Source organism: Panthera tigris, chromosome A1 (assembly GCF_018350195.1).
Source record: "Panthera tigris isolate Pti1 chromosome A1, P.tigris_Pti1_mat1.1, whole genome shotgun sequence".
Taxonomy (NCBI): Eukaryota; Metazoa; Chordata; class Mammalia; order Carnivora; family Felidae; genus Panthera; species Panthera tigris.
This window is the reverse complement of record NC_056660.1, coordinates 74262249-74271411: the sequence shown is the minus strand read 5'-3', so window position 1 is coordinate 74271411 and position 9163 is coordinate 74262249.

Below are 9163 nucleotides of genomic sequence, written 5' to 3'. Positions count from 1 at the left end.
CACTTAGATTCTGGCATCACATTATCTGTCATGTGTAGACATTATTCTTCTCTGGTGTGTTCTAATTTCTTCTCTATGTCCATGGATGTTTTCCAGAAAGCTTAGGAGGAGGAAACCTTAGTACATTCTCGAAGACATAATTTTTAAAAAGTTTAATTACAAACATGTGGTGTAGTTTTGTTTTTTTTTTTAATTTTAAGTTGGCCTTTAAGTATAGCTGATTTCTTTCTTTTTTTTTTTTTTTGAGTTGAGAATAACAGGTATTTGAGTTTATACTTTTCACTAATATATTAATGACAATCTTGTTTTGGCCTATTCTCATACCTTTTATTCCTAGAAAAACTAGATTACAAAAGAAATGCTATTTGATTTAAATAAAATGAAACAAACAAACAAAAGAATAGTGTTTTCAAATACAGAAAACTGAACTCAGTTTATTTTAAAAATCAAGTTAGGTCCAAATCATACCCTAGAGCAATTTATAAATTTGATTTCTCTCAGCTATCATTCTGCTTGCACACACACACACACACACACACACACACAAATGGACAAAGCCAGAGATTTGGACAAAGCCAGAGAGATTTCTATATCATGAACAAAAACACTGAGATTGTTTCAACACTGTGATGCCACTGATAATACTTTAAGAAGACATTATATACGCCCTGTTATTTTTATTGAACTTTTTAAAGATGCTAACCATTAAAATTATTGATTCGTGATTCTTCTGGAATTAAATAATCAAGTATCTCTGTGCACTTGATATCTTATTGATTTCCTTCAGAAAGATCTAAAGAAATGTGATGGAACCAAAAGATCAATAAAGACTAAATTTTGTTTAGCACACTGTCCCTTAACCAAGGAGCTTTCTTAATTATTTCTGTAATTCTCTTAATTGTATTTCCTTCTATTAAAACTATTCTGTTCAGGGCGCCTGGGTGGTTCACCCAGTGAAACATCCAACTCTTGATTTTAGCTCAGGTCATGATCTCATGGTTGTGAGATTGCGCCCCCTTTGGGCTCCACACTGAGCATGGAACCTGCTTAAGACTCTCTCCCTCTTGGGGTGCCTGGGTGGCTCAGTCAGTTGAGTGTCCGACTTCCGCTTAGGTCGTGATCTCACGGTACGTGGGTTCAAGCCCCTTGCTTGGCTCTGGGCTGACAGCTCAGAGCCTGGAGCCTGCTTTGGATTCTGTGTCTCCCTCTCTCTCTCTGCCCCTTCCAACTCATGCTCTGTCTCTCTCTGCCTCTCAAAAATAAAGAAACATAATAAGGAAAAAAAAAATAGATTCTCTCTCTGCCCCTCCCCCATGCTCGCTCTCTCCCACTCTCAAAAAGTTTTTTAAAATATTCTGATCGTTAAGTGATTCTAAGAAATACATATTTTAACACTATAACATTGTTGAATGTTGTTCATAAAAATATTTTAAAAATCCACGTATTTAAGAAGACATACCACTAAAAGGCTTTGTTCCCGAAAAAGTTTATCATCATTTCTTACTTTAATGTTTACAGTGCTATCTGGTTGCTCTTTTCCTTGACTAGGTTCACTTTTTGTCATATATTTGTTTTTGTTTTGTTTTTTTAATGTTTATTTATTTTTGAAAGAGAGAGAGAGAGAGTGCAAGCTGGTGGCAGGGGGCAGAGAGAGAGGGAGACACAGAATCCGAAACAGGCTCCAGGCTCTGAGCTGTCAGCACAGAGCCCCAAGCGGGGCTCGAACTCACGGACCGCGAGATCATGACCTGAGCTGAAGCCGGACGTTTAACTGACTGAGCCACCCAGGTGCCCCAAGTTTTTATCATATATTTGAAGCCTGTATAAAAACAATTTTTCTCTACAGCTACTTCAGGATTCACTCCTTCATTCACCCATTCATCCAAATACTCGTTCCTCTCTGAAATCTGTGTTGTATGCCTCCCATAATTTATTATGTGAGAGACAGAAAGAAAAACCCAGCTCTACATTTCAAGTGTTCAGGGTTCAGTAGGAAGAGTCGCACTTTGGGGAAGGGGGCGCCTGGAGCCGGTGAGTTTAGCATGGGATCAGCTCATTAAATGCTTACTCACTTTCCCACCCTATATGTCCTCTGTGTTTCAGTACATTTAAACTGAATATCATGGGGCGCCTGGGTGGCTCAGTCGGTTGAGCGTCCGACTTCGGCTCAGGTCATGATCTCGCGGTTTGTGAGTTCGAGCCCCGCGTCGGGCTCTGTGCTGACAGCTCAGAGCCTGGAGCCTGCTTCAGATTCTGTGTCTCCTCCTTTCTCTGCCCCTCCCATGCTCATGCTCATGCTCATGCTCTGTCTCTCTCTGTCTCTCAATAATAAATAAATGTTAAGAAAAAAAAATTAAAAAAAAGATTCCGAGGAGTGAAAGTTTAGTGTTTTTGATGATTTGAATGAAAGCCAAGGAGCATGGCGAGAACAGTCAGGGTCTGGTCGCGTGTGAAGTTTGGGGTCATAGGAGGAGTTCGGTCTTGACTCTGGAGGCATAGAAAAGCACTGAAATATCTGAAGGGGTGGTGGGGGAGGGAAGATTTGGGGAGCCATCCTTTTATCCGGTTAATCATAGCCAAATTTGCAAATACTGCAAATGTGTCCAGCCTTCAGAGACTAGCAGTGTTGATCCGCCGTTGTAATGAAATATGGCAGAGACATATTGACTTCGGAAAATTCTTATATATTAAAGGGCAGGGTAGAAAACGAAATACCTATGTATTGTGTTTCCACCAAGAAACCTTTTGGGGAAAAAAAAGAAACTTGAAGAAAATACTAACCTTTGATGGAAAATATAACACTGTTCTTCAGCCCAAATGGCTATGTTACAAATATTGGCTAAATGAATGAATTAGTTAGGCGATGGGAATGACCCCATCTATTGATTATGCTACCTGAATGATTCAATGTATCCATCTGCCCCACTGTGTGTGTGTGTGTGTGTGTGTGCATGTCTGTGAGTGTGTGTGTGTGCTAGATAACAGGGTAACATTCCAAAGACTGTTTAAAATGTATTTATATTTAAAACTTACTTAGTTCTAAACATTTCTACTGTAAATGTTTGTTATTTTTACACGCACCAAGTATATGTATTATAATCTTCTCCAGGTAGCGTTCTAAGGAATACCCTTGGAGGTCTGTGTTCTTTTGGCTCTGAGAAGTAAGTAAGTGAATGTGGTAAAGCTTACCCCCTGGGTTGCACATTAGAAGAATCCAGTTACAGTTCTGGTACTTAAGAATGCTCAGCCTTGTGAACAAAAACACTGAAACTGTCTAGTCATTGGTTTACTAAACCACAGCAATGGAGTAAACAGCGAAGAGTCCGTCTGTCTTGCGCAGGTCAGCTTTGTAAAATAACGATAATGAAATTCTATATAAATTGCATCTAGTTGCTAATTTGAAAGCCCTGTAATTTTCCTGTTGTAATAATGGTATTTTAACATACGGATAAAAATCACATTGAAAACTCTGTAGACACTCTATATTTCTACTACAGTTTTTCTTTAAAAAGGAAAAAAAAAATAGATGTTGAAAGAATTAGTCCCCAGTAAAGCAAAAGTTCTGGTTCCTAAGATTCTCTTTCCTGAGTGAGGAGAGGTAGCTGGGAAGTTAATGTGAACCTTTGCAATTTTTTGTCCAAATCTCTTTTACCAGATAAATAAATGAATAAACTTCATAGTTGTAGCAGTGGTGTTATCCCTACTTTAAAGCTGAAGAAGTCAACAATTTATCACAGAGGAAAGTAATTACTTTACTGTTACTTTAAAAGTAAAATGACTTTAAAAAGTTATGCCATTAGGATTTATAAGTGGTTAATTGCAAATTGCAAATTGCAATTGTAATTGACATTACAGTCACTAATTCTGTTTTTTTCAGAAGTTATTATAACATGTCCCTGCTCCATGTGCAAATATGAACTGTGCTATCTTCATAGTGCTTAGCTTAAAAAAATATAGAAATCTCTCTCTCTGTTGGTAAAGCAATGCCAAAAATAAACATCCACTACTCATTTTCTTCAAAGGGAAGTAGAGTGTGAAATATTATATTTTTAATATGTGTTGGCATATTATAAAATGGTCCTGGTGCTTATTCCAATCTGTTAGCATAAATAAAAAAAGGTTTCATGACTTATTTTGTTCTCTAAATATAACAGGATGTCACTAACATTTCAGTCTCTATTTCCTCATTAACTATGTATTTACTGAGACTAATTAAAAACAAAGATGGCACCCACCATCCAGTACCAATTACTGGTAGCATTTTGATACATTGGCTTCCAGTCACATTTTATGTGTGCACTTCTGTTCTCCAATATTGATATTAGAACACTACATACAGAGTTCCTACCTCCTTTGACCATTATCCCTGTTCCAAATACTTTTCCTCTTCAACGGCCATGTATTTGTTCTTTTCCCCACAAGTACAATGTCTGTTACCGGGTAATTCTGAGCACTTTATCTTCTGTGTGTTGAAATTTCTTCTCACGTTTCCAGCTCTTGGCCTTCCTTATGTGTTTAATAATATTTGCAACTTCCCTCAGGGAATTTTATTCAGGCAATTTGGGGGATTAAACAACAGTATGAAAGACTGGCCTTGAGGAACCCTCTTCACTGTCTTTGTAGAAACTTGTCTCTTTAATCATTTTTTTCCCAGGTACTTGGTTTCCTATTCCCCACCTCATGGAGGCCGTGACTTGGTTGAGGCCCTACAGGTACACTGGGAATTAAGTTCTAGACCGACCACGCACGGTGGGGAAAAGGACAGTAGATATGGCAGCATACGCTTTGTCCACAGAAGTTATTTTCATTTTATTTCAATTTTATGTGATTCTTTTTTATTATGAAATTTTATCATTACAGCTAATATGAATGTCATTTTTTTTCATTTAAATTAATACAGCGCATCATCGTGCATCAGAAATCTTCCATTTGAATGTCAATTTAAAGTTAAATGTCAAACATTTAAATTTTTAAATATTTCATAAAAATAATATATCTTGTTCTCTTTTAATCTGTACTTCTATTATTACCCTTAGAATTTCGTTTATGACTATTCTTTAAATAAATGTAAATGCATGCAAACTCTGAATTATTCTTGCTCTCATGGAGGGTTAGAAGACAATACGCTTCTTACTTTAAAATTGCCATCATGAAACTCAAGCACAGAATTAGCAGAGGTTTTGAATATTTCTTTTATACGTGAACACATTTGAGTTTTTAAGAGACTCTCATGAAGGAGCATCAGTAGAGTTTTTAACCAATGGGGTTAATGTGATCGAATTATAAAACCAATTGATTTAATTATCCAATGTTTACTAGGTGATCAGAATAAGGAGAGGTTTACTTTGAAACTTCATCAAAACCTACTCAACAGTGTTACAAGCACACATGTTAAAAAGTGTTCACACATGGGCAGAAGAAACTCAAACAAGGGGGAATAACTTCAGAGAACACCTAAAGATGGTCGAACAGTGAACTGGGCAAGAAGTGTGCTGGTCAGGGGTCAAAGAACCTTCGTAGGGAAAGGGAAGGGCTAGGGATCAATTAGGAGATCACAGGTCATTAAATCTAGGCTTTGGCTTTTTCATCTTTACTGAAAAACATATTTGGTTATTACTTCTGACCTTGAGGTTACCGGGTGCCAATTATTTCCATCCGTTCATTTTATAAAATTCTTTGTGACTGACGATATAACAAGAAAATGTTAAGATTTTCAGCTACGGAGTGTAATAAATGCCCTTTATTCATTCAAGTAGTTCTAAACAATTATAAAAGTTTCCACTTGAGATTGAATAAATGCAACTCCCATAGTTAGAATAAATCTCGTATGATGTAGGACCCCCGTGCAAGAAGAGATATGTTGCATATCAGTGTCGATTACCCAAGTGATCATTGCACTACGTTTTACACTGGTTCCACTCACACGTTCAAAAATAGGAAACACTTATTAAATAGGAATTGGGGATCCCTCTTAGTCACTAATAACTGATTAATGCATTTTATTAACTGAAGCCATCTGGGGCTTTTCAGATGTCTGTTATGATTCTGGAATTCCTTATGCTAAAACAAACAAAGTGCATAGAGCAAATGGGCCAGCAGCAAGTTAAATGTCCTCGAAGTACAAAGGTGCTAGACAATTTATGCCTTAGGAAACCCTCTGATTGCAACTGATATAAGTTTTAAAAATAACCAGACTTAAATAGACTAATTGTGAAAGATTAGTCCATTTATCTGAACTTGTTAAACACTGCAGTAGACTGGAACCAATTAAATAAATAACTCTAATTCTGTATTATTAACTTCAAAAGTCCCCAGTTCCCATCACTGCAGTGGTATGATAGGTAATTTTTTTCAAAGCACAATTCTTTTCCCCCACAAAGGGAAGTGTAATTTGGCACATTTTTTTTTTTTTACTGCGTCTACATATATATATCAGACTACATATGGTCAATTGAATGTGCCACATTAGCCCTATATATAAATAGAGAAAAATATCAAATTAAAGTTTTGTTTTTTAGGTACAAGTAAAACTGCACCCAGATAAACAGATACATCAGTGTATTTAATTCACTGTGTTCCTATAAATGGAATCTATTTCTGGTTCTTAAAGACGATTCTCTTCAAGTTGCATTTAATAATTTAATTTAAAATATGTTCCTGACCTCACCAACCACAAAATGGAATACAAACAACTCTGAAGTTCTAAAATAGTGGAGGAAAAAAATGGAAAGAGGAATTATTCAGAGACTCTACAGAAGCACTCAGCATATGTGTCTGATATAAATGTGATGCTCCTTTCTTTATATTCACTGTTGCCTAAACAAGAAAATAAGCGTTAACATCTTTATCTCCAAATTAAATAGTCAGAGTCTAAAGTCCTTAATAAAAACTTCTCTGCTCTGTCTTACTTAAGCCAAAAAACGGGAAAATTAAATGTAATATGTTAAAATGGGATTTTAAGTAAAATGATCTCCAAGGGAAAAATATTTGTTGATTATTTGAATGGTGTGATTAGAACTAAGTATTAACAAATGTTCCCAGTACTGAATTGGAAAGGGATATGGACATTTGTTCCCGACCTTTAATTTTCAAAACTTGAGGTCTCTTTCTCCTCTCTCTCTCTTTCTCTCTCCCTCTCTCTCTCTTTCACAAACTCACAAATGTGACTTGCATAGCTACATTTCCAAAAACTATCGGATTTGATAATAAATATATTTTATGTGAAATTCTCCTTTCTCTGGAACACTTTGAAAATCAGACACTAAAAGAAAAGTTGTGGGACATTATAGCTAAAAGTGGGGACACTTTGATACTTTCTCCATCTCGGTTTCTTAACAGGACCCAAGACCTTACAGTTCCAAGACCCAAACTGTAATCACATTGAATCATGTTCATCTACGTGTCAGATGCTAACGTGGTTTCATCGACAATTGCTTCAAGGGTCCTGTGCCATTTGAAATAGGGAACTTTGTTTTGGAAAAAAGAAAGGGACAAAGGTTGCCTGCTAATTTCTTCTTGTGACCAAAGCTAATGAAATTCTAAAGCACCAGGGGACACCAAGGGACACCATCCAGGTTCTAAAGTCTCTGGGTCTGTGCTTGAAGGTTCAACGGCCATGAGAGTTTCCCCAGCTTCCTGGAAGCACGCAAAATGATGCCTCCATAGAACCCTATAAGAATCTACACCTGGTTAGCTACATTTTCATTCTCCCAAGTGCTGAGCACCAGTAAAAGCTCATTTCAAAGAAACGAGTAAGTGAATTTTAATATGCTAGTCAAAGATCCCATATTGCACCATTTTCCCCTGCATTGGTAATTTTAAGGGGAAAAAAGGAAACATGTTCGTCATCAAATGGAAGATCATTGTCTTCTTTAGAAGATAAGATGAGCGGATAAAATGGGACTCTAAGAAAAAAGGTAAAGACACCCTTTCAATCTCAGGGAAAGCATGTTTTTAGAAAGTGATACTTCTAAAAGGAACAAGGTCGTGTTTTAAGATGAGAACAGAGAGGATGTTAGATTTCTTAAGGCAAAGCCCATGACTCCTTTGGTCAATGTCCTGATGTTTGCTTCAAGAAAGAGACCAGAAACATTAATTCACAGCCACTGTGACAACCCAGTTATCCCAAGTCATGGACCCAGAGTGTCATCTAATTAGTACCGCTCCGGGTCTAGAGGAGCCCTCCAGAGCTGGGAGGCACGGCGTGGACTGGCTGGTTGATGGTAATTGGTGGTGGAGACTCTGGGAAATATATCAGCTTCCGGTTAAGCGTGTAAACTGCTTTATTTTAAAGATTTGTTCGTTAATAAAATGATTTTTTTTTTTACTATCACAACTATTGTTTTTAGGCAATTGCTCTTGCATTATTGGACGAGAAATTATGAAATAAGCCAGGATGGAAATGTTGTAGAAACTCAATAATTGACACTATAAAACTTGCCTTAAGTTAATTTAATAGCTTCTTGGTTTCCCCCTGAGAACATGAGCCTGTATTTAGAATCCAGCGCTAAATTTGTTAGTGAGTACTTCAATCTGTGTTCTATATTTAGTTTCTAATCAACTTTCTTGTAAATAGGACCATTTTCTCCACTTCTGTTTCCTTTATTTAATTTGAAACTGCTTAGCCAAATTCCTAACAAGCTTTGTTTGAACTTTGCTGTTGTATTTCTTGACACTGAGTTTCTTTTTTTTTTAATTTTTTTTAAAATTTTTTTTAACGTTTATTTATTTTTGAGACAGAGAGAGACAGAGCATGAACAGGGGAGGGGCAGAGAGAGAGGGAGACACAGAATCTGAAACAGGCTCCAGGCTCCGAGCTGTCAGCACAGAGCCCGATGCGGGGCTCGAACTCACGGACCGCGAGATCATGACCTGAGCCAAAGTCGGACACTTAACCGACCAAGCCACCCAGGCGCCCCATTGACACTGAGTTTCAAGGCCAGTAGTGTTAGCCTTTGGTGCTTGATTCCAACTTTGTCATAATATTTATTCTGATCTGTAGACTATGAACTGTCAATTCTGAATTCTTCATGATGCAGAGAGGCTGGGCTTCCTGTGGGGCATCTGCAGTGATCCAAATATTCTGATTCCTCTCATTTCAAGTGATCCTGTGGAGGCCACCCTGTGTTTTGTAAGAGAAATTAACTTTCTATCTGGGTACTTA